The following is a 24,377-nucleotide window of genomic DNA, read 5'->3' as shown; positions in this document are numbered from 1 at the left end:
CTCTCAAAGCGCCCAACCTCGTCTGATCTCGCAGGCTAAGCATGATCGGGCCTGGTTAGTACCTGAAAGATTGGAGGGTTATTAGATCTCATCACAGGATGGACTGTGGAGGTCTCATATGTAGAGCAGTGCCAACGCCCTATTTTAAGTCTTAGAAAACAGGAAGGGGGGGGTAAAAATACCCAGGAGAACGAAACAGATGGACTTTGTAGGCACCAATCATAAAAATCAATGTAAACTTTTATTTATACACAAATTTAAAAAGAATCACATAAACGTAAACATTTTTTAAAAAACGCAGTACATCGCGGAAATTGGTATTATATGTCACTACATAAATGTATGAGAACGGATCGGGGAATAGCCCCTATATCAGAGGGAGGGATAAACCTCTTCCGTTCAATTAAATAACCTCAAACTGATATAGCTCGGTATGGCTCTACATGTTTCGCAAATTTGAATGCTTCTTCAGGAGCTTGTTTGGGTTACCTGTAATGGGAAATAATAGAGAAGGACATACACCAAAAAACAGAAAAACAAACATACAGTAGCATATTAATATTATTTTTGCATAAAGACTTTTCAATAGTGCGTCTCAATCAGAATCACTGAGTACCGTGAGGAAGCGATCCCAAAGGCCCAAGATTCAACACGCATATGATGACCTGTGATAACATGCGGGGACGTGTCTGGTAAAGAGATTTATATCACCAGTAGACTCAAGGGGGGTAGTGAGCTAGAGAATCCCAACTGTCCAAAAAAGGGGGGTAATAATAACCAATGTACATCTGTGGTAAAACCGGAACATTCATATGTAGAAGAGAGCATAAGGCACAACTAGATGGGGGGTGGGGGTCGGGGGTCAGGGAGGGAAAGAAAGAGAGAGAGGCAAGGAAAGGGGGGGGAAGGGAAGGGGGGAAGGGAGAGAGAAAGGAGAAACCAAAAAGGGGGAATAGACAGAGGAAAGGAGCTATCTAATAAGCTCCCAGGACCGCCATCTAGATGAAACCTGATGTTTCTCTCACTCCCTAATATAGATGGCGGTCCTGGGAGCTTATTAGATAGCTCCTTGCTGGGATAGGATCAGAGCCCTATTGCAGCCATGTTAGTCAAGATCTATTTTGTGCCAGGTTTACAAGCAAGTAGCTGATTTATGCTGTTTACAAGACCTGCTCACCTGTATTACCCTACAAGGTAGGAGCAGTCCTTCATGTGCAATTATTTAACCTTATAGGCATACCTGTACTTAGCATATATATGAGGATCTGTTTATGCCATTTGATTTATTGGTATAACGGCACACTATAAGGAGCTGGTCTCAATATTGGCTAATTAGATATTATCTACATCTTCAGATTACAGTCTCTGGATTCCCTTATGCACCTTGGTCATTGGAGGCTTTGTCTCTGAATGCATGGCTTTTCAATTATCCATAACCTCTACCTGATCTGAAGACGGATCCATTTACTCTGGCTGGTACATTACTTGCTATATCCCAGTTCCTGTCTATTCCCCCTTTTTGGTTTCTCCTTTCTCTCTCCCTTCCCCCCTCCCCCCCCCCCCTTTCCTTGCCTCTTTCTCTTTCTTTCCCTCCCTGACCCCACCCCCCATCTAGTTGTGCCTTATGCTCTCTTCTACATATGAATGTTCCGGTTTTACCACAGATGTACATTGGTTATTATTACCCCCCTTTTTTGGACAGTTGGGATTCTCTAGCTCACTACCCCCCTTGAGTCTACTGGTGATATAAATCTCTTTACCAGACACGTCCCCGCATGTTATCACAGGTCATCATATGCGTGTTGAATCTTGGGCCTTTGGGATCGCTTCCTCACGGTACTCAGTGGTTCTGATTGAGACGCACTATTGAAAAGTCTTTATGCAAAAATAATATTAATATGCTACTGTATGTTTGTTTTTCTGTTTTTTGGTGTATGTCCTTCTCTATTATTTCCCATTACAGGTAACCCAAACAAGCTCCTGAAGAAGCATTTAAATTTGCGAAACATGTAGAGCCATACCGAGCTATATCAGTTTGAGGTTATTTAATGGGAACGGAAGGGGTTTATCCCTCCCTCTGATATAGGGGCTATTCCCCGATCCGTTCTCATACATTTATGTAGTGACATATAATACCAATTTCCGCAATGTACTGCGTTTTTTAAAAAATGTTTACATTTATGTGATTCTTTTTAAATTTGTGTATGAATAAAAGTTTACATTGATTTTTATGATTGGTGCCTACAAAGTCCATCTGTTTCGTTCTCCTGGGTATTTTTACCCCCCCCCCCACCTGTTTTCTAAGACTGGTTAGTACCTGGATGAGAGACTACCTGGGAATACCAAGTGTCGTAGACTTCTTTTTTTTTTTTGGACTTGACCTATTTTTTTGGCTTGTTTCCCGAGGTGACCATCTTGACATTTCTCAAGAGGGTTGAAGGTTCCAAAGGAGATTGCCTACGGCCACATCACCCTGAAAGCGCCCGATCTCATCTAATATTTGAGGCGTAAGCAGGGTCAGGCCTGGTTAGTACCTGGATGGGAGACCGCCTGGGAATACCAGGTGCCGTAGGCTTCTTTTTTATTTTTTTGGACTTGACCTATTTTTTGGATTGTTTCCCCAGGTGACCAGGTTGGCGTTTCTCAAGAGGGTTTAGGTTGATAGAGGGGATTGCCTATGGCCACATCACCCTGAAAGCATCTGATCTCGGAGGCTAAGCAAGGCCTTGTTAGTACCTGGATGGGAGACCACCTGGGAATACCAGGTGCCCTAGCCTCTGTTTTTTTGTGGACTTGACCTATTTTTTGGCTTGTTTCCAGAGGTGACCATCTTGGCGTTTCTCAAGAGGGTTGAGGGTGCCAAAGGAAATTCCCTATGGCGACATTATTCTGAAACCGCCTGATCTCATCTGATCGCTGATGCTAAGCAGGGTCAGGCCTAGTTATTACCTGGATGAGAGACCACCTGGTGCCGTATGCTTTTTTTTTTTTTTGGACTTGACCAATTTTTTGGCTTGTTTCCTAAGGTGACCATCTTGGTGTTTCTCAAGGGTGTTCCAAAGGAGATTGCCTACGGCCACATCGCCCTCAAAGCGCCCGATCTTGTCTATTATTTGAGGGTAGGCAGGGTTGGTGCCCGGATTGGAGACCGCCTGGGAATGCCAGATGCCTTAGACTTCTTTTTTTTTTTTGGACTTGGCCTATTTTTTGGCTTCTTTCCTGAGGTGACCATCTTGGCGTTTCTCAAGAGGGTTGAGTGTGCCATAGGAGATTGCCTACGTCCACTTCACCCTGAAAGCGCCAATATCATCTGATCTCGGAGGCTAAGCAGGGTCGTACCTGGATGGGAGATCGCCTGTGAATACCAGGTGACGTAGGCTTTTTAAAATTTTTTTGGACTTGACCTATTTTTTGGCTTGTTTACCGAGGTAACCATCTTGGCATTTCTCAAGAGGGTTGAGGTTGCCGAAGGAGATTGCCTATGGGCACATCACCCTGCAAGCATCTGATCTGGAAGGCTAAGCAAGATTGGGCCTGGTTAGTACCTGGTTGGATACCGCCTGGGAATACCAGGTGCTGTAGGTTTCTTTTTTTAACTTGACCTATTTTTTGGCTTGTTTCCCGAGGTGACTATCTTGGCGTTTCTCAAGAGGGTTGAGGGTGCCAAATGAGGTTGCCTATGGCCATATCACTCTGAAAGCCCCCGATCTCATCTGACCCTCGGAGACTAAGCAGGGTCGGACCACCTGAGAGTTCCAGGTGTTGTAGGCTTCTTTTTTTTTTTGGGCTTGTTTCCCGAGGTGACCATCTTGGCATTTCTCAAGGGGGTTGAGGGTGCCAAAGAAGATTGCCTACGGCCACATCACCCTGAAAGCGCCCAATCTCATCTGATGTTTGAGGCTAAGCAGGGTCTGGCCTGCTTAGTACCTCGATGGAAGACCGCCTGGGATATCCAGGTGCCGTAGGCTTCTTTTTTTTTTTTTTGGACTTGCCCAATTTTTTGGCTTGTTTCCTGAGGTGACCATCTTGGCGTTTCTCAAGGGGGTTCCAAAGAAGATTGCCTATGGCTATGTCACCCTCAAAGTGCCCGATCTTGTCTATTTTTTGAGGCTAAGCAGGGTTGGGCCTGGATGGGAGACCGCCTGGGAATGCCAGATGCCTTAGGATTCTTTTTTTTTTCTTGGACTTGGCCTATTTTTTGGCTTCTTTCCTGAGGTGACCATCTTGGCGCTTCTCAAGAGGGTTGAGTGTGCCATAGGAGATTGGCTACGTCCACTTCACCCTGAAAGCTCCAATATCATCTGATCTCGGAGGCTAAGCAGGGTCGTACCTGGATGGGAGATCGCCTGGGAATACCAGGTGACGTAGGCTTCTTTTTTTTTTGGACTTGACCTATTTTTTGGCTTGTATCCTGAGGTGACCATCTTGGCGTTTCTCAAGAGGGTTGAAGTAGCACAAGGAGGTCACCTTGAGTTGACCTATTTTTTGGCTTGTTTCCCGAGGTAAACACCTTGGCGTTTCTCAAGAGGGTTGAGGGTATCAAAGAAGATTTCCTACGGCCACATCTCACTGAAAGCGCCTGATCTTGGACGCTAAGCAGAGTTTGGACTGGTTAGTACCTGGATGGGAGATGGCCTGGGAATACCAGGTGCCGTAGGCTTATTTACTTTTTTTTTGGACCTGACCTATTTTTTGCCTTGTTTCCTGAGGTAACCATCTTGGCGTTTCTCAAGAGGGTTGCCAAAGGGCATTGCCTACGGCCACATCACCCTGAAAGCGCCCGATCTCATCTCGTAGGCTAAACAGGGACGGGCCTGGTTATTACCTGGCATGGGAGACTGCCTGGGATTACCAGGTGCCGTAGACATTTTTAATTTTTTTTGGACTTGACCTATTTTTTGGCTTGTTTCCGAGGTAGTCATCCTGGTGTTTTTCAAGAGGGTTGAGTGTGCCATAGGAGATTGCCTACTGCCACGTCACCCTGAGAGCAGCCGATTTTGTCTTATCTTAGATGCTAAGCAGCGTTGGGCCTGGTTAGTACATGGATGGGACACAGCTTGGAAATACCAGGTGCGGTAGGCTTCTTTTTCTTTTAATTGACCTTGACCTATTTTTTGGCTTGTTTCCCGAGCTTACCATCTTGGCGTTTCTCAAGAGGGTTGAGGGATGAGGGTGCAAAAAGAGGTTGCCTATGGCAACATCACTCTCAAAGCGCCCAACCTCGTCTGATCTCGCAGGCTAAGCATGATCGGGCCTGGTTAGTACCTGGATGAGAGACTACCTGGGAATACCAAGTGTCGTAGACTTCTTTTTTTTTTTTTGGACTTGACCTATTTTTTGGCTTGTTTCCCGAGGTGACCATCTTGACATTTCTCAAGAGGGTTGAGGGTTCCAAAGGAGATTGCCTACGGCCACATCACCCTGAAAGCGCCCGATCTCATCTAATATTTGAGGCGTAAGCAGGGTCAGGCCTGGCTAGTACCTGGATGGGAGACCGCCTGGGAATATCAGGTGCCGTAGGATTCTTTTTTATTTTTTTGGACTTGACCTATTTTTTGGATTGTTTCCCCAGGTGACCAGGTTGGCGTTTCTCAAGAGGGTTTAGGTTGATAGAGGAGATTGCCTATGGCCACATCACCCTGAAAGCGTCTGATCTCGGAGGCTAAGCAAGGCCTTGTTAGTACCTGGATGGGAGACCACCTGGGAATACCAGGTGCCCTAGCCTCTGTTTTTTTGTGGACTTGACCTATTTTTTGGCTTGTTTCCAGAGGTGACCATCTTGGTGTTTCTCAAGAGGGTTGAGGGTACCAAAGGAGATTCCCTATGGCGACATTATTCTGAAACCGCCTGATCTCATCTGATCGCTGATGCTAAGCAGGGTCAGGCCTGGTTATTACCTGGATGAGAGACCACCTGGTGCCGTATGCTTTCTTTTTTTTTTTTTGGACTTGACCAATTTTTTGGCTTGTTTCCTAAGGTGACCATCTTGGCGTTTCTCAAGGGTGTTCCAAAGGAGATTGCCTACAGCCACATCGACCTCAAAGCGCCCGATCTTGTCTATTATTTGAGGGTAAGCAGGGTCGGGCCTGGATGGGAGACCGCCTGGGAATGCCAGATGCCTTAGACTTCTTTTTTTTTTTCTTGGACTTGAACTATTTTTTGGCTTCTTTCCTGAGGTGACCATCTTGGCGTTTCTCAAGAGGGTTGAGTGTGCCATAGGAGATTGCCTACGTCCACTTCACCCTGAAAGCGCCAATATCATCTGATCTCGGAGGCTAAGCAGGGTTGTACCTGGATGGGAGATCGCCTGTGAATACCAGGTGACGTAGGCTTTTTAAAATATTTTTGGACTTGACCTATTTTTTGGCTTGTTTACCGAGGTAACCATCTTGGCATTTCTCAAGAGGGTTGAGGTTGCCGAAGGAGATTGCCTATGGCCACATCACCCTGCAAGAATCTGATCTGGAAGGCTAAGCAAGGTCGGGCCTGGTTAGTACCTGGTTGGATACTGCCTGGGAATACGAGGTGCTGTAGGTGTCTTTTTTTTGTTTTTTTTTTTAACTTGACTTATTTTTTGGCTTGTTTCCCGAGGTGACTATCTTGGCGTTTCTCAAGAGGGTTGAGGGTGCCAAATGAGGTTGCCTATGGCCATATCACTCTGAAAGCCCCCGATCTCGTCTGACCCTCGGAGACTAAGCAGGGTCGGGCCTGCTTAGTACCTGGATGGGAGACCACCTGAGAGTTCCAGGTGTTGTAGGCTTCTTTTTTTTTTTGGGCTTGTTTCCCGAGGTGACCATCTTGGCATTTCTCAAGGGGGTTGAGGGTGCCAAAGAAGATTGCCTACGGCCACATCACCCTGAAAGCGCCCAATCTCATCTAATGTTTGAGGCTAAGCAGGGTCTGGCCTGCTTAGTACCTAGATGGAAGACCGCCTGGGATATCCAGGTGCCGTAGGCTTCTTTTTTTTTTTGGACTTGACCAATTTTTTGGCTTGTTTCCTGAGGTGACCATCTTGGCGTTTCTCAAGGGGGTTCCAAAGAAGATTGCCTATGGCTATGTCACCCTCAAAGTGCCCAATCTTGTCTATTATTTGAGGCTAAGCAGGGTTGGGCCTGGATGGGAGACCGCCTGGGAATGCCAGATGCCTTAGGATTCTTTTTTTTTTTCTTGGACTTGGCCTATTTTTTGGCTTCTTTCCTGAGGTGACCATCTTGGCGCTTCTCAAGAGGGTTGAGTGTGCCATAGGAGATTGGCTACGTCCACTTCACCCTGAAAGCGCCAATATCATCTGATCTCGGAGGCTAAGCAGGGTTGTACCTGGATGGGAGATCGCCTGGGAATACCAGGTGACGTAGGCTTCTTTTTTTTTTTTTTGGACTTGACCTATTTTTTCGCTTGTATCCTGAGGTGACCATCTTGGCGTTTCTTAAGAGGGTTGAGGTAGCACAAGGAGGTCACCTATGGCCACATCACTCTGAATGTGCTTCATCTCATCTTGGAGGCTAAGCAGCAATGGGATTGGGTATTATATGGATGGGAGACCCCCTGGCAATGCTAGGTGACGTAGACTTCTTTTTTTTTTTCGGACTTGACCTATTTTTGACTTTTTTTCCAGAGGTGACCATCTTGGCGTTTCTCAAGAGGGTTGAGGCTGCCAAAGGAGGTTGCCTACGGCAACATCAACCTGAAAGTGTCTGATTTCGGAGGCTAAGCAAGGTCGGGCCTGGTTAGTAACTGGATCGGAGACCGCCTAGGAATGCCAGGTGCCGTAGGCTTCTTTATTTTTTATTTTTTGGACTTGACCTATTTTTGGCTTGTTTCCCGAGGTGACCATCTTGGCATTTCTCAAGAGGGTTAAGGGTGCAAAAGGAGATTGCTAATGGCCATATCACCTTGAAAGCACCTGATCTTGTCCGATCTCATCTGATCTCAGAGGCTAACCAGGATCGGGCCTGATTAGTACCTGGATTGGAGACCGCCTGGGAATACCAGGTGCTGTAGGTTTCTTTCTTTTTTTTTGGACTTGACCTATTTTTTGGCTTGTTTTACGAGGTAACTATCTTGGCGTTTCTCACGAGGGTTGAGGGTGCTAAGAGAGATTGCCTATGGTCACATCATCCTGAAAGCGCCTGATCTCATCTGATCTCAGATGCTAAGCAAGGTTGGGCCTGTTTAGTACCTGGATTGGAGACCACCTGGGAATACCAGGTGCTGAAAGCTTCTTTTTTTTTTCTTGGACTTGACCTATTTTTTGGCTTGTATCCTGAGGTGACCATCTTGGTGTTTCTCAAGGGGGTTGCAAAGGAGATTGCCTATGACCACATCACCCTCAAAGCGCCCGATCTCTTCTATTATTTGAGGCTAAGCAGGGCCGGGCCTGGATGGGAGACCACTTGGGAATGCCAGATGCCTTAGGCTTCTTTTTTTTTCTTGGACTTGACCTATTTTTTGGCTTCTTTCCTGAGGTGAACATCTTGGTGTTTCTCAAGAGGGTTGGGAGTGCCAAAAGAGATTGCTTATGGCCACATCACCCTTAAAGCTCCTGATCTCGGAGGCTACGTAGGATCAGGCCTGGTTAGTATTTGGATGGGAGACCGCCTGGGAGTACCAGGTGCCGTAGGCATCCTTTTTTTTTTTGGACTTGACCTATTTTTTGGCTTGTTTCCTAAGGTGACCAGCTTGGTGTGTTTCAAGAGAGTTGAGGGTGCCAAAGGATGCCACATCAGCCTGAAAGCGCCAATATCATTTGATCTCGGAGGCTAAGCAGGTTTGGGTCTGGTTAGTACCTGGATCGGAGACTGCCTGGGAGTACCAGGTGCTGTAGGCTTCTTTTTATTTTTTTTTGGAGTTGACCTAATTTTTGGCTTGTTTCCAGAGGTGACCAACTTAGCGTTTCTTAAGAGGGTTGAGAGTGCCAAAGGAGATCACTAACGGCCACATCACTTTGAAAGCGCCCGATCTCGTCTGATCAGGGTCAGGCCTGGTTAGTACCTGAATGGGAGATCGCCTAGGACTACCAGGTGCCGTGGACTTCTTTTTTACTTTGGACTTGAGCTATTTTTTGCCTTGTTTCCCACGGTGACCATCTTGATGTTTCTCAAGAGGGTTGAGGGTACAAAAGGAGGTTGCCCATGGCCACATCCCCGTGCAAGCGCCTGATCTCAGAGGCTAACCAGGATCTGGCCTGATTAGTACCTGGATGGGAGTCCGCCTGGGAATACCAGGTGCCATAGGTTTCTTTATTTTTTTTTTTTGGACTTATTTTTTGGCTTGTTTCCCGAGGTAACCATCTTGTCAGGAAATGTTCCATCCGCTGGTAAGACCTGTTATTTGGCATGCAGTACTGAGGTCCACCAGCAGGTGTCTCCTGGCAGTTTGGAACTGTCAGGAGAGCTTTTCCCTGTTAATAGTATATCATCTTTGGGCCGCAGTACTGGCGTCCACCAGCGGATGCATCCTGGCAGTGTGGAGCAGACAGTACCTCCTACAATCAGGTGTCACTTGAGGCCAATCACAGGCCTATAAATACCCGGCAAACATTCACATGTTTGCCTTGATTTCTTCATTGCCTCCTGACCTGCTAGCAATCTGATCCTGTGTCCTGAACCTGATCCTGTCTCGGACCCTATCCTGTCCCACCTGTTACCTTGCATCCCTGCCTGCAGTCTGACCCATCCATCCTCTCCCTGTCCTGTGTTCCATACCCCATCTGCTGACCTCCCTGTGTATGACCTTGGCCTGGCTTACGTTTATGTCTCTGGAACATCCCCTGTCCATCTGCTGATCTGCTGTGTATGACCCTGGCCTGGCTATTATTTATGAACCTGGTATTTCCCATTTATTGCACTTATCTGTCTGTTGTTATTTGTGGGTCTCTGTCTGTGGTTGGTTATTGCACTGTGTCATATTGGAGTTGGTTGTATTATATTACTCACTTTCTTTAATAAATTATTATATTTTCACTTATATACGTTTGGGTGTCCTCTGTCGCAGATCACACGGTTCTGGTCACATCTGTTCATGACACATCTTCGCGTTTCTCAAGAGGGTTAAGGGTGTGGAAAGTGATTTCCTATGGCCATATAAAACTTAAAGTGCCCGATCTCGGAGGCTAAGCAGGTTCGAGCCTGGTTTGTGCATGGATGGGAGACTACTTGGGAATACCAGGTGCCATAGGCTTCTTTTTTTTTGGACTTGACCTATATTTTGGCTTGTTTCCCGAGGTGAACATCTTGGCGTTTCTCATGAGGGTTGAGGGTGCCAAGATAGATTGCCTATGGTCACATCACCCTGAAAGCGCCTGATCTCATCTGATCTCGGATGCTAAGCAGGGTCGGGCCTGTTTAGTACCTGGATTGGAGACCACCTGGGAATACCAGCTGCCGAAGGCTTCTTTTTTTTTTTTTTTTCTTGGACTTGACCTATTTTTTGGCTTGTTTCCTGAGGTGACCATCTTGGCGTTTCTCAAGGGGGTTCCAAAGGTGTTTGCCTTTGGCCACATCACTCTGAAAGTGCCCGATCTTGTCTATTATTTGAGACTAAGCAGGGTCGGGCCTGGTTAGCAACCTGAATGGGCGACCGTCTGGGAGAACCAGGTGCCGAAGGCTCTTTTTTTTTTTTTTTTTTGGACTTGACCTATTTTTCCTGTCGCATCATGGCAGCATACACTTTGGGTTGTGATTCCGCCCCACAACCTGATAGGACCACATAACTATAAGTTGCAGAGAAGGCCCCCGCCCCAGTATTCTCTTATTTTTCCTCACCTGTCGAATGGATTAGCAGCCCCTTACCGCTTTGCCCCAGCCAGGTTCTAGCCTCTCCTGGGTGGAAGTCCTTGCCTGTACAGCCTCTAAATGAGCTAGATGGAAGGAACCCCGCTCTGGTGATCTCAGAGGTTTGTCAGTGTCTTCAGTATAAGCCTTAAACAGGCTTAGTTTATTTTCAGCAGTCTCTGAACTTTCTTTTTCTTTCACTGGGGTTTCTGAGCCTTGTAGCCCCATGGTGAGGCTCCCTGGCATGTGCCGAGCGTCTCAGCGCTTGCGCGCATGTGCAGTGTACCGTCTGAGGGTGTCCTCTTCACTTTGCCAGGCTCCAAAATGGCGCTGGGCATCGCGCGGCTCTACTGCGCATGCGCGAGCAGGACGTGATTACAGCAGCTATGGCGGCAGTTTTAAAAAGCCCATAACACTCTTTTCACTGCTCCAGCCTGCTCCTCTGAATTTTGTCTGCTTCTTTTGCTCTGCCTGTAATCCTGATGTACCCCCCTTCTGGGTAAGTGGCTGTCCTATCGCATGCCCATTTCCTGCCTTACTTTGCATTTCCTTTACTTTTCTGACTATCCTAGGTGATCCATTACTTTCTCCCTATGGAGGCCACTGCTCCAGCAGATCACCGTCAGCCTAATAGGTAAGGGGGGAGGAATTATTTTGGTAAGTAGTGAAGATTGAAAAAGAGAGCAGGATTCCACTAACGCTGCCTAAACTGGTCAGCCCTATCAGGTCCTCAAGATCGTCCAATTCAAGACGCAGAGAGACCTCGCACAGGAGAAGCTGCTCCAGCCACAGGCGAAGCCGCTCAAGTCACGGAAGAAGTCGCTCAGGCCACAGGGGAAGTCGCAGAAGGAGTCAATCTAAATCCTATTCAAGACATAGCCACTCCAACCGCAGAAGATCCCCTGCTCGCAGGCATCAGTCACCAGTGCATCACTCCCGTCCCACCAGGAACTCTTGCTGGGTATGTGGGGCCACCGCCCTCCCAGATAAGCTGGCCTGACACAGATGCTTCGATGAAGCCACCAAAGGGAAAGAGCTGGACACCAGGGAATCCACTGAAGTCTCAACTCCCGATACAGAATTTACAGCCCGAAGTGCCTCACCCGCTCCTCCCAGTTCATCAAGGGAACAAGATCCTCCGTCTGACAACGAAGAGCTGGAAACATCGCTGTTTAGAGCCTTTTGTCAAATCAGTCAAAGAAGCGATAAACTGGGAGGAACCCAAGGCGACCCAGCAGAAACAGAGAAAATATTTTCAGAATCTCAAAAGGGACCCAGAGACTTTACCATTCATCGACGAGTTGGATGAGCTAATTAGGGAGGAATGGCAGAAAAAATAAAAAAAGACCAGTCTAACTAACAGACTTGCCAAATTATACCTGCTTAAGGAGCCTAAAGTGAATCGCTTGGTTTCCCCCCCAGTAGTAGACTCATCCTTGATACGTCTAGCTAGGCACGTGATGCTTCCTATCGAAGACGCAGTAACATTCAGAGAAGTGCACAACTGAAAGATTGACACCGACCTCCAAAAGAGCCTACCTATCTGCTTGTAGACCAGCCGTGGCACTTGCAGCAGTAGGAAGAGCTATCTCCAGCTGGTCTTCAAGCACCGAAAAGCTCGTCTCTGAGGGGGCGGATCAAGAAAAGATAGTCAAGACTTTGCAAGAACTTAGTCTTGCGGGGGACTTTGCGGCAGAGGCTTCAGTGGACACAATCAAATCCGCATCAAGGGCCATGCTGGCCTCTGTAATGGCCAGAAGGGCGCTATGGCTGAAGCCCTGGGCGGCAGACCCCGCCTCTAAGTCCAACTGGTGCTGAATTCCGTATGACAGGGAAAACCTCTTCGGGGGGACTCAGCTATTTCGAAAGTAACCGGCGCAAAATCAGGGCTTATCCCCTCGGATAAAAGACCGAAACAGCAGAGACCGCCTCCCTTCAGGAGCAATCTCCCGGAGAGATACAGAGATGCAAAAGCCTATAGGCCTGGGAAGGAATATAGAAGGAGCTGGAAGAACCCAAAGATGTCCTTCCTGAAATTCCAAAAACTCTAAACCCCTGCCTCCGGTGACCAGAAGTCTTTTTGAAGGTACGCCCGCCCAGCCAGCGCTAGTGGGAGCCAGACTCACAAAATTCAGGCTGGTCTGGGCGGAAATAATAAAAGACCCATGGACGATGGCCACCATCTGATTCGGGCACAGATGGTCGTTCAAAGGACGCCCCCCAAGGGATCAGTTCTGCATAACCAATCTTTCACCATCTCGAGAAAGAAAGCTGTTACTAATCAAGTACATCCAGGATCTTCTCCAAAAACAGGCGATAGTGGAGGTTCCGCTAACACAAAGAGACAAAGGCTTTTACTCCCCGCTATTCCTGGTCAAAAAGAAATCAGGGGATCTGCGTCCGGTCTTGGACCTAAAAAACCTCAACCGATCAATTCGAGTAGAGTCATTCAAAATGGAAAGCCTGCAGTCAATCCTCCAGGCAATAAATCTAAAAGAGTGGATGCTTTCAATCGACCTCCAGGAGGCATATCTGCATATGCCTATTCACGCCGCATTCCAGAAATTCCTTCATTTTACAATAAACCATCAACACTTCCAATTCCAATGCCTCCCGTTCAGAATTTCTACTGCCCCGGGACATTCACGAAAGTCCTATTACCGGTAATAGCCTCCTTGAGAGATAGAGGACTAAGGGTCCATCATTACCTGGACGACATCCTCCTTCTTTCAGACAGCCAGGAATCTCTCATTCAACACTGGGAAATTCTAGTCTCCACACTGCAGAGTCTAGGGTGGCTGATAAACTGGGGGAAAATCAATATCCAGCCCACCCAAAGAATGGTCTACCTGGGAGCCGAACTGGACACCCAGATGAACACAGTGGAGCTTCCAACGGAAAAATCCCTTTCTTGATTCAGAGAGTGAGAAAATCAATCTTAGCCACAACATTACCAGCGAGAGCATGCCTCAGTATCCTAGGCTCATTGTCAATGACTATTCCGATGGTCCAATGGGCGCAGTGGAACTCAAGACCCCATTCAAACCTCCTTTTTGCGCCAGTGGGACGGCACGTCAATGTCTCAACAAATCTCCATCTCAGAGGAGGTCGAGCAATCGCTATGGTGGTGGACACTACCTCGCAACTTGAAGAGATGCAAACACATAGTCACCCCTCTTCAGGAGGTAGTGACCTCAGATGCCAGCCTGGAGGGGTGGGGGGCACACTATCAAGACTACGCGGGTCAGGGCCACTGGCCATTCAGGGCACAGGATTCCGTTTCGAATTTTCTGGAAATGAAGACAGTATTCCAAGCTCTCCTGGCCATCAGCCCTCACTTGAGGGGGAAGCAGGTCCTCCTGAGAATGGACAACAGAGTGGCTGTCGCCTACATCAACAGACAGGGTGGCACCAGAAGCAGCTCTATGATCCAGGAGGTCCGTCCTGTTATAGAATGGGCACAGCTGAACCTGTCGGACTTGAGGGTGTTTTACATCCCGGGAGCCCAGAACCTCTTGGCCGACTCACTAAGCAGAAGCTTCATATCCAACAACGAGTGGTCTCTGAGTCCCCAGGCCTTCACCCTCATATCTCGGACCTGGGGATCACCGGATATAGACCTTGCAGCAACACCAGCAAACACAAAGTGTCAGAGGTTCTTGTCAAGGATTCCCTTTCCATCAGCGGAGGGAACAGATTGCCTCCAACACCCCTGGAATTTCCGTCTGGGCTATATCTTTCCCCCGACTCCCCTCATAGCGAGGTTCCTTCTAAGACTCAAGAGATCAGCGGCATTGGTAGTAGCTGTGATTCCTTTCTGGCCAAGGAGGCCATGGTTCACTATCCTCCTGCAATTGAACACGGCAGACCCCCTTCCTCTCCTGTTATCGGCGGACCTGCTCTCTCAGGATCATCTACTTCATCCAACTCCAGAGAAGCTGCATCTGACGGCTAGGAAGCTGAAAGGGCTAGGTTTCTAGACCAGGGCTGTTCCCAAAAGGTGGTAGATACCTTATTCCAGGCCAGAATGCCTACCACCAACAGCACCTACAGAAGGGTCTGGGAAAAAATAGTTGCCTTCTCACAGCAGAAAGGCTGGGACTCATCCTCTCGTTCAGTATAACAGATTCTGGATTTTCTGCAGTCGGGCCTAGAGAAGGGCCTTGGGTCAAGCACCCTGAAGGTCCAAGTGTCAGCCCTATCCGCATTGACCGGAGTCAAGTGGGCACAAAATCCCCTTGTTATCCAGTTTCAAAGGGCCTGCCTAAAACTAAGACTCCCCCCAGAAAGCCTTCCTTCCCGGTCTGGGATTTTTCAGTTTTCCTGGAAGCCCTATCGAAGGAACCTTTCTTCCTGCTCAAGAACATCTCCCTCTGGGACCTAACTCTAAAAGTCTCGTTTTTAATTGCCATAACATCGGCTAAAAGGGTCTCAGAGATGCAGGCCTTGCTGGCTAGGGAGCCGTACCTGATTGTTTACCCAGACAGAATAGTCTTGAGGCCTTCAGATCGCTTCATCCCCAAGGTATCCTCGTCTTTTCACTTCAACCAGGAAATTAACCTCCCAGCGCTTGTCACGGATCAGGGCAACCCTCATCCATTAGACGTCAAGGGCAACATCTTGGAATACCTTTTGGCAACCAAACCCATCAGGAAAACGGAAAACCTTTTAACCATCCCGCACGGCTTTAAGAGAGGTCAAGCGGCATCCTCTCGCACCATCGCTTCATGGCTAGTGTAGGCCATCAAGAAGGCTTACTCGTTAAGTACTTACCAGATACCTGAGGGCTAAAAGGCGCATTCCACCAGGGCAGTGGCAACTTCCTGGGCGGCCTACTGTAGAGTCTCGGCGGAAACCATTTGCAGAGTGGCCAGAAACACCTTCATGTCTCATTATAAGGTGGATTCCACTCGCTTATCAACAGTGGATTTCAGAAGAACCGTTATCCAGGCCAACTCTTCTATTCCTTGTTAATAGACTGCATTCCCACCCAGTCTGCGAGTTATTCCCCAAAGTGTATGCTGCCATGATGCGACAGGAAACCGGAAAATTGTATAGTCACCTTTCCGTAATTTTCCTTTCCTGTCGCATCTTCATGGCAGCAAACAATCGCCCACCCTTCTGAGGTGATGTATATATACAGAGAATACTGGGGCAGGAGCCTTCTCTGCAACTTATGTGGTCCTATCAGGTTGTGGGGGCGGAGCCACAACCCAAAGTGTATGCTGCCATGAAGATGCGACAGGAAAGGAAAATTATGGAAAGGTGAGTATACAATTTTCCGGTTTTGACTTGTTTCCCGAGGTGACCATCTTAGCGTTTCTCAAGGGGGTTGAGGGTGCCAAAGGAGATTGCCTACAGCCACATCACCCTGAAAGCGCCTGATCTCGGGGACTTAGCAAGGTTGGGCGTGGTTAGTACCTGGATGGGAGACTTCCTGGGAACACCAGGTGCTGTAGGCTTCTTTATATTTTTTTTGGACTTGACCTATTTTTTGGCTTGTTTCCCGAAGTAACCATCTTGGCGTTTCTGAAGAGGGTTGAGGGTGCCTCCAGAAGCTACCTACGGCCACATCACCCTGAAAGCGTCCAATCTCGTCTGAACTCGGAGGCTAAGCAGCGTCTGACCTGTTTAGTGCCTGGATGGGAGACCACCTGGGAGTACCAGGTGTCGTAGGCTTATTTTTTTTTCTTTTGGACTTGACCTACTATTTGGCTTGTTTCCCGAGGTGACCATCTTGCCGTTTCTCAAGAGGGTTGTGCCAAAAGAGTTTGCCTATGACCAGATTACCCTGAAAGCACCTGATCTCATCTGATTCTCGGGGGCTAAGCAGGGTCGGCCTGGTTACTACCTGGGTGGCAGACCACTTGGGAATAACAGGTGCCGTAGGCTTCTTTCTTTTTTTTTTTTTTTTTTTGGGCTTGATCTATTTTTTTGCTTGTTTCCCTAGGTGACCATATTGACATTTCTCAAGAAGGTTGAGGGTACCACATGAGATTGCCTCTGGCCACATCACGCTGAAATCGTCTGATCTCGGAGGCTAAGCAGGGTCGGGCCTGGTTAGTACCTGGATGTGAAACCGCCTGGGAATATCAGGTGCCGTAGGCTTCTTTATTTTTTTTTTTTCTTGGACTTGACCTCTTTTTTGGCTTGTTTCCAGAGAGGTAACCATCTTGGCGTTTCTCAAGAGGGTTGAGGGTGCCAAAGGATATTGCCTACAGCCACATCACCCTGAAAGAGCCCGATCTCATCTGATCTTGAAGGCTGAGCAGGGTCGGGGAATACCATGTGCCTAAGGCTACTATTTTTTTTTTCTTTGGACTTTACTTTTTTGCTTGTTTCCCGAGGTGAACATCTTGGTGTTTCTCAAGAGGGTTGAGGGTTCCAAAGAACACTGCCTACGGCCACATCACGCTGAAAGTGCCCGATTCTCGTCTGATATTTGAGGATAAGCAGGGTCTGGCCTGGTTAGTACCTGGGTGGGAGACCGCCTGGGAATACCGGGTGCCGTAGGTTTCTGGTTTCTTCTTTTTTTTTTTTTTACTTGACCCATTTTTTGGCTTGTTTCCCGAGGTAACCATCTTGGCATTTCTCAAGAGGGTTGAGGGTGCCAAAGGAGATTGCCTAAGGAGTTTGCCTATGGCCACATCACCCTGAAAGTGCCCGATCTCGGAGGCTAAGCAGGGTCAGGCCTGGTTAGTACCTTGATGGCTGGATGAGAGACCGCCTGGGAATACCAGGTGTCGTAGGGTTCTTTTTTTTTTTTTTTTGGACTTGACCTATTTTTTGGCTTGTTTCCCGAGGTGAACATCTTGCCATTTCTCAAGAGGGTTGAGGGAGCCGCACGCAGTTGCTTATGGCCACATCACCCTGAAAGCGCTTGATCTCATCTGATCTCATGAGACTAAGCAGGGTCTGGGACTGGTTAGTACCTGGATGGGAGACCCCCTGGGAATGCCAGGTGCCGTAGGCTTCTTTTTTTTTTTGGACTTGTAGAAATAATAATCAAGTGTGGCGCTAATGAAAAACAAAATAAGTGAAAAATAGTGGTCTCTGTAAGAGAAGCAACTACAAGTGTGTAACCCTAAAGTGTTACAATATCCCGAGGGATATATACAAATAAATATTGGTAAATACTTTAAGTGTGTAAAAGGGTGAAATGTTAAAAAGCAAACCCTGGGTTAATCAGAAAACAACAATGCAAAAATGTCATAATCAAACAGTATTCAAAGAAAAACATTAGGCAGTGTCCCAATATATTAGGTGTATAACTCTATAAAGGACATATTGTCCATATGTGAAAATGCTCAAAGGAAAAGTGTCCAAAATCCTAAAAGAGTGAACAAATAAAAATATAATGTATAAAGAATAAAAGTCTATTTGATGAAGAGGTGCAATACTTCAGGCGGACCTCACAGCCATTTAGATGTAAGCCGGCTTCATATATGGAAGTTGAAAGGTAGCCTTAAGGATGAATCCTTCACTTATGTAGGTATTTTCAACACCAATAAAAAAAGACAAAAAGATGCCCTTACCAGAGAAGGTGGACTCACAGGCCCTTAGCGGTGAGTCAAACAGGCTTGTACCGTCAAGCGGTGTAGGATGGTACTCCGTAAGAAGACTTGGTGTAGAATCCCATCAGGGGTCCTCAAATAATGTGCTGGTATGGAAACAGGAACATCCACGGGTCAGCTTCGATCGCCGGTTGATCGTTTCCTCAGTGGTCCATCCCGTATGTAAATGAATAAATGAAAGAAAAAGGCTTCCACATGGTGTAAATCCTTATTTTTCAAAAAGGCATAGTGACACTTTATTCAGATATATACTCCGAAAAATTTACAGACAGGGGCGGTAAAAACTCGGTTCAGAGTACAAATGCAAGTAAAAAATGGTTAAAAAATAATCTAAAAACAGCGCAGTGAGTAGTGGTGGGGTATAAACATAGAGACCCGACGCGTTTCGCCCTCCAAGGCTTCTGCTGGGGTATGGATAAGCCCCCCACACAACTGCGCTTTATATACTCTCTTTTGAATGAAGTGTAACAGCTGATTAGCGCTGTTACACGAGATGACTTCCGGGTTCGGCGGCGTCATAGATGACCAACGGTCACATGATATTTTTGTGGCCAATCACATCTCTGAGAGGTTGTTCAGAGAGCCAAGCCTCACTTTCACTATCCACTCAGCAGGGCGTCACTCCTATTGGGCTCTAACGTCACGTGTCGGTCACGTGACATATATCTCAAGGAGTGACGAAAGGCCACTCGCGGCCTGCGTATCACAGGAGATAGGAAGTGATAGCTTGGCATACTAGGAGCTGGAACGCAAACGCAGTTGCGGTCCCTAGTTGTATTTAGGGTCCAATTTCATATTAAACGGGCTGGATCCCGGGAATCTTCCCCCAAAACACTTCAAAAAACTCTGTACTTTGCACAATAGATATGGCCATTAAAGATTTACATGTGCACAAGAACGGACAGGAATATAATACAATGTGACATTTTCTTTTAAAAATTATAAAAATAAAAATATTAAAGGTACATAACTAATTCGAAGAATCTGTGCAACCTGTACATAAGACAGCCTACACGAATTATATAGCAGAGATCTGAAACAATTCAATTTGTATGTGAAAGCACAGAACATGTTAAAATGTATTAAAGTCTTTTACATATCGAGAAATCATCTATCAGGAAAAAGAAAAAAAAGAAAAAATCTTAGTCAGCCTAAAAGAATGTGTCAATACAAAAAATATGGGTAACAGTAAGATCTATGGAGTAAGGTAAGTACAGCTGAGATGCTAAGGAGTTAGTACCATCTAAATGGAGATAGTGTTTCACATCAAGCATCAAGATTTTATAGTTCCTCTACCCCAGTAGCATGTAAGGTAAGACGAACTTAGAATAAAAAATATATAAAATATAAATGTGAATAAAAAATGTAACCAAGAGGCTGAAGGAATGTTAAACAAGATTCTAAGAATTCCTGAATAGGATTCTGGAAACTCCTATATAAGAAAGATAATAAGGATAATAAAGATCCTTAAGAACATGTTCTACAGGGAGGAAAAGAGTGTATGTCAGGGACCTCTAAGGAGTACTCATAAATCTCATATAGGTACGCTGAAGAAAGATACAACAGTGAGAAGAATATATATATCTAGTTAGTGTGGAGGGGTACCATATGGGCCACAAATGATCAGGGACGACCATCGGGGGGATACCCACGCCTAAGACTGATTAATAAAGGCGTTGATATCCCACTCGACGTTGAGTCCATATGGCACATAACACCTCATTAGGTGTATCCAAAAAGTTTCGAGTTTGGAGACACCCCTCTTATTTGGTTCCCCTCTCCAGTGAGGAACGAATTTGTCAATAATTTGAAACTTCGTTCCAGAAGGGTTCTGATTATGATAGTGTAAATAGTGTTTGGGAACACTATGATTGGTGCGTCCTTTCAATATAGCTGTAATATGTTCGTTCACTCGTATAGAAAAATTACGTATAGTACGCCCTATGTACTGCTTACCGCAGGGACAAGTGATAAGGTATACGATGAACTTAGTAGTGCAAGTAGCGAAATGTTTCATCTTATATTCCCTCCCAGTTGAGGATGACACAAAGTTATTGATTTTGCGGGATTTGCAAGCGTTAACTTTGCATACCCCGCATTTCCTACAAGGGTAAAAACCCTTGAGGTCAAAGAAAAATGATGGTACCTTTGGGGGGTCCACTACTCCCGGTGCAATCCTACTCCCTATCGATGGTGCACCCTTATAGATCACACCAGCCTGTTTAGGTAATAATGGGCCTAGTATTCGGTCGTTTTTCAATACTTTCCAATGTCTTGAAATGATGTTTTTTATTTGCTTATGTTGGATGGAATAGTTGGTGAGAAAGGCCCATCTATGTCTATCATCCAAGGGTCTTTTGGGTTGTTCCACCAACAGTGAGGAGCGATCGATATGAGCTACTTTGAGGATCTCTTGATCGATTAAACCTCCATCGTACCCTTTTTCCTTGAATCTAGACTTAATGGTCTCTGCTTGTTTGTAATAGTCTGGCAAAAGAGAACAATTGCGTCTGATTCGCATCAGTTGGCTCCGAGGTACTGATTTCAGCCATGCTGTATGGTGGCAGCTGTCAATCGGAATATATCCGTTACGGTCAGTAACTTTGAAGAAGGTTTTCGTCTCCAGTTGACCGTTGACAGCTGAGATTTCTAGATCTAAGAAATGGATTGTAGAGGAGCTAGCTTCATAGGATAAGTGAATGCCCACCTCATTGTCGTTAAGGGTCGACATGAACTGGTTCAGTGTTTCCATGGAGCCTCTCCATAGGAGGAGGATGTCGTCGATGTACCTAGCCCACAGAGCTAGCTGTGGGGGTTTCAGGGCACCGACGACATCCTCCTCCCATTTGGCCATAAAAATGTTGGCCAGGCTGGGGGCAAACTTTGCCCCCATAGCTATCCCCTTTGTCTGTAGATAGTAGCAATCATTGTACCAGAAATAATTTGACTTGGTGGCAAAACATAGTAAGTCCATAATGAACCTCTTTTGGATCGTGGGGATATTTCTATCCCTTGACAAGAAGAGTTCCACTGCTCCTAGACCCAGTTCATGGGGGATAATGGTGTAGAGGGAAGTAACGTCTGCAGTTACTAAGATGAGGTCGTTACTATACGTGATCTGCTGTAATTTATTGATGGTGTCTCGAGTATCCTTCAAAAAGGGTGGTATCGTTTTCACGATGGGCTGCAGATAGTGATCAATGTATTTCCCTATGCGTGATGTTATAGAATTAATCCCGCTAATGATAGGGCGACCTGGAGGTTGGGTGATGTTTTTATGTATCTTGGGTAAATAATACATTATGGGGATGCGAGGAGCCACTGGAATCAAAAAGTTTTTTTCTTTTTTGTTTAGTATACCTAGTTGGAAGCCGGTATCAACCAGATCCACTAGTGTTCTTTTGAAGCCTATGGTAGGATTGGAACCAAGAGGCAGATACGTCTCTGTGTCGCTCAGAATCTTGGTCATTTCCGCTTGGTAGTCTTTTCTATCGAGAACGACAATTCCTCCGCCCTTGTCCGCCGGGCGGATGACAAGGTCGTTACGTTCGCAGAGAGACTTTAAGCCAATTTTTATATTGGGGTCCGTATGGTATTTTTTATTTGGAAGGACATCCAAGTCTTCCAGTACTAGGTCGCGGAATACTTTGATGGCAGGAGCTATAGGTGCTGGGGGGTTAAATAAAGATGGGTTGGCTAGTCCAGAATGGACCGAATGAGAATTTGTAAGAAGGTTTGAAGGCCTACTTGAATTGGACGCAATATATCTCTGTATATTCAGTTTGCGCACAAATTTGTGCACATCTATGAAAGTAGAGAATTTACTAAGAGTTTTTGGGGGGGCAAATTTCAGTCCTTTGTTCAGGACACAGAGTTCCGCTGGGGTGAAATCAACTTTGCTTAAATTGAAAATACCATTATCCTTTACACCCGTTTTCTTTTTATTGGAGCGCCTCCCCCCTCGGGTACCACGTTTTGTTCTAAATTTCGTGTGGGGTATTCTTGTTCTCTGTAAAAACCCCCCGGGTACGAAGGCTTCGGTTTATCCTGGTTGTAGTTGAAAGGTGATCGATCAGAATGATCTCTGTCCCAATAATCATAACGGTATTGGGAATTTCGGAAATCATTAGATCTTTCATCTCTAAGTGGTGAGAATCTGTTTCTCGTATCAATAGGGGTTCTCGGTGGAAATGATTGATAGTACTGGTAATCGTTCTGACTTGTATTTCATCTTTGGGGGGAGTGAACTTGTCTATAATCTTCATAATGTACAGATCGATCCCTAGTACCCCTACCCCTTCCCCTGTTATTTCTTCCTCTATTCCCAGAGTTAGAGGGGGGACCATTATAATGGGTTGTGGACGCCTGGGGGGGGCGGGTAGGCCGTCTATTAGTATCAGTTGGAATGGGTGGAGGTACCAGAGGGATCTGTGGTACATCTGAGCTCCCTGTCTCCATAGGGTGGCTCGTGTTATTAGGTGAATCTTTAGTTTGGCCATTAGATTGCCAGCTAAAAACATTTCCATTTTTATAATCAGTGAAGTCTCTGCTATATTTCTTCTGTTTTTTAATTTTTTGTTCCCGTTCTTCTTTTTCCAAATGGTTCTTAAGACTAGTGGAGAGGTTGGTATACTCTATAGTAGATTTGTGTGGAAGAAGTTTGTCCCTGATTTCCTTAATCTCTTTGTCTATAATAATTCTTCTTGTGCGTTTTCTATCTATAAGGAACCCCAGTAAGGATATCCCTGCTTCATTAAAATAATGATACCATGACTCAATGTCTAGGTCCCCTTGTTGGGGATGGATAGTCCACCTTAGGCCTCTTGGGACCATGCGTTCCTTGGTATACTGCTCCAAGAAGGCAATGTCCCACTCCAAGTGTAATTCGGAGACCATCAGGTTTTTTAGTCTGAGGAAAAGACCCCCTATCTCTGAGTCTGTGTTAAGGGCTGTGAAAACCCCTTCTGTGTTAAAAGTGCGGCTAGTCCGATAATCGAACACATCCATATTAAGTGGATTACCAAAATATACGGAGAGGCTGCAATAATACTGTCAAAGAGAAACGTATAAAAAGGAAGGTGTAAAAATTGCGCCAACTCCCAAACTAAACGAAAAGGAGCAGCCAACACAACAATCTGACCGTTGTAGATGTAGAAATAATAATCAAGTGTGGCGCTAATGAAAAACAAAATAAGTGAAAAATAGTGGTCTCTGTAAGAGAAGCAACTACAAGTGTGTAACCCTAAAGTGTTACAATATCCCGAGGGATATATACAAATAAATATTGGTAAATACTTTAAGTGTGTAAAAGGGTGAAATGTTAAAAAGCAAACCCTGGGTTAATCAGAAAACAACAATGCAAAAATGTCATAATCAAACAGTATTCAAAGAAAAACATTAGGCAGTGTCCCAATATATTAGGTGTATAACTCTATAAAGGACATATTGTCCATATGTGAAAATGCTCAAAGGAAAAGTGTCCAAAATGTCGTCGGTGCCCTGAAACCCCCACAGCTAGCTCTGTGGGCCAGGTACATCGACGACATTCTCCTCCTATGGAGAGGCTCCATGGAAACACTGAACCAGTTCATGTCGACCCTTAACGACAATGAGGTGGGCATTCACTTATCCTATGAAGCTAGCTCCTCTACAATCCATTTCTTAGATCTAGAAATCTCAGCTGTCAACGGTCAACTGGAGACGAAAACCTTCTTCAAAGTTACTGACCGTAACGGATATATTCCGATTGACAGCTGCCACCATACAGCATGGCTGAAATCAGTACCTCGGAGCCAACTGATGCGAATCAGACGCAATTGTTCTCTTTTGCCAGACTATTACAAACAAGCAGAGACCATTAAGTCTAGATTCAAGGAAAAAGGGTACGATGGAGGTTTAATCGATCAAGAGATCCTCAAAGTAGCTCATATCGATCGCTCCTCACTGTTGGTGGAACAACCCAAAAGACCCTTGGATGATAGACATAGATGGGCCTTTCTCACCAACTATTCCATCCAACATAAGCAAATAA

At 46.0% G+C, this 24,377-nt stretch overlaps 12 pseudogenes; all 12 read left to right on the top strand.

Moving 5' to 3' along the window:
• Positions 1-2,455: 2,455 nt before the first annotated feature.
• Positions 2,456-2,575, top strand: LOC141124645 (5S ribosomal RNA; annotated as a pseudogene).
• Positions 2,576-3,849: 1,274 nt separating this feature from the next.
• On the top strand, positions 3,850-3,968 carry LOC141124857 (5S ribosomal RNA; annotated as a pseudogene).
• A 1,435-nt stretch (positions 3,969-5,403) lies between these two features.
• LOC141125113 (5S ribosomal RNA) lies at positions 5,404-5,523 on the top strand (annotated as a pseudogene).
• A 1,117-nt stretch (positions 5,524-6,640) lies between these two features.
• On the top strand, positions 6,641-6,760 carry LOC141124211 (5S ribosomal RNA; annotated as a pseudogene).
• A 78-nt stretch (positions 6,761-6,838) lies between these two features.
• Positions 6,839-6,957, top strand: LOC141125128 (5S ribosomal RNA; annotated as a pseudogene).
• Positions 6,958-7,875: 918 nt separating this feature from the next.
• Positions 7,876-8,004, top strand: LOC141125075 (5S ribosomal RNA; annotated as a pseudogene).
• A 97-nt stretch (positions 8,005-8,101) lies between these two features.
• On the top strand, positions 8,102-8,220 carry LOC141125170 (5S ribosomal RNA; annotated as a pseudogene).
• Positions 8,221-10,272: 2,052 nt separating this feature from the next.
• LOC141125159 (5S ribosomal RNA) lies at positions 10,273-10,391 on the top strand (annotated as a pseudogene).
• Positions 10,392-16,332: 5,941 nt separating this feature from the next.
• On the top strand, positions 16,333-16,451 carry LOC141125088 (5S ribosomal RNA; annotated as a pseudogene).
• Positions 16,452-16,545: 94 nt separating this feature from the next.
• Positions 16,546-16,664, top strand: LOC141125129 (5S ribosomal RNA; annotated as a pseudogene).
• A 504-nt stretch (positions 16,665-17,168) lies between these two features.
• LOC141125106 (5S ribosomal RNA) lies at positions 17,169-17,288 on the top strand (annotated as a pseudogene).
• A 336-nt stretch (positions 17,289-17,624) lies between these two features.
• LOC141124478 (5S ribosomal RNA) lies at positions 17,625-17,745 on the top strand (annotated as a pseudogene).
• Positions 17,746-24,377: the final 6,632 nt, after the last annotated feature.

This window comes from Aquarana catesbeiana, linkage group LG01 (genome assembly GCF_042186555.1).
Source record: "Aquarana catesbeiana isolate 2022-GZ linkage group LG01, ASM4218655v1, whole genome shotgun sequence".
NCBI classification, from domain to species: domain Eukaryota; kingdom Metazoa; phylum Chordata; class Amphibia; order Anura; family Ranidae; genus Aquarana; species Aquarana catesbeiana.
This window is presented reverse-complemented; position numbering and strand designations above follow the sequence as displayed.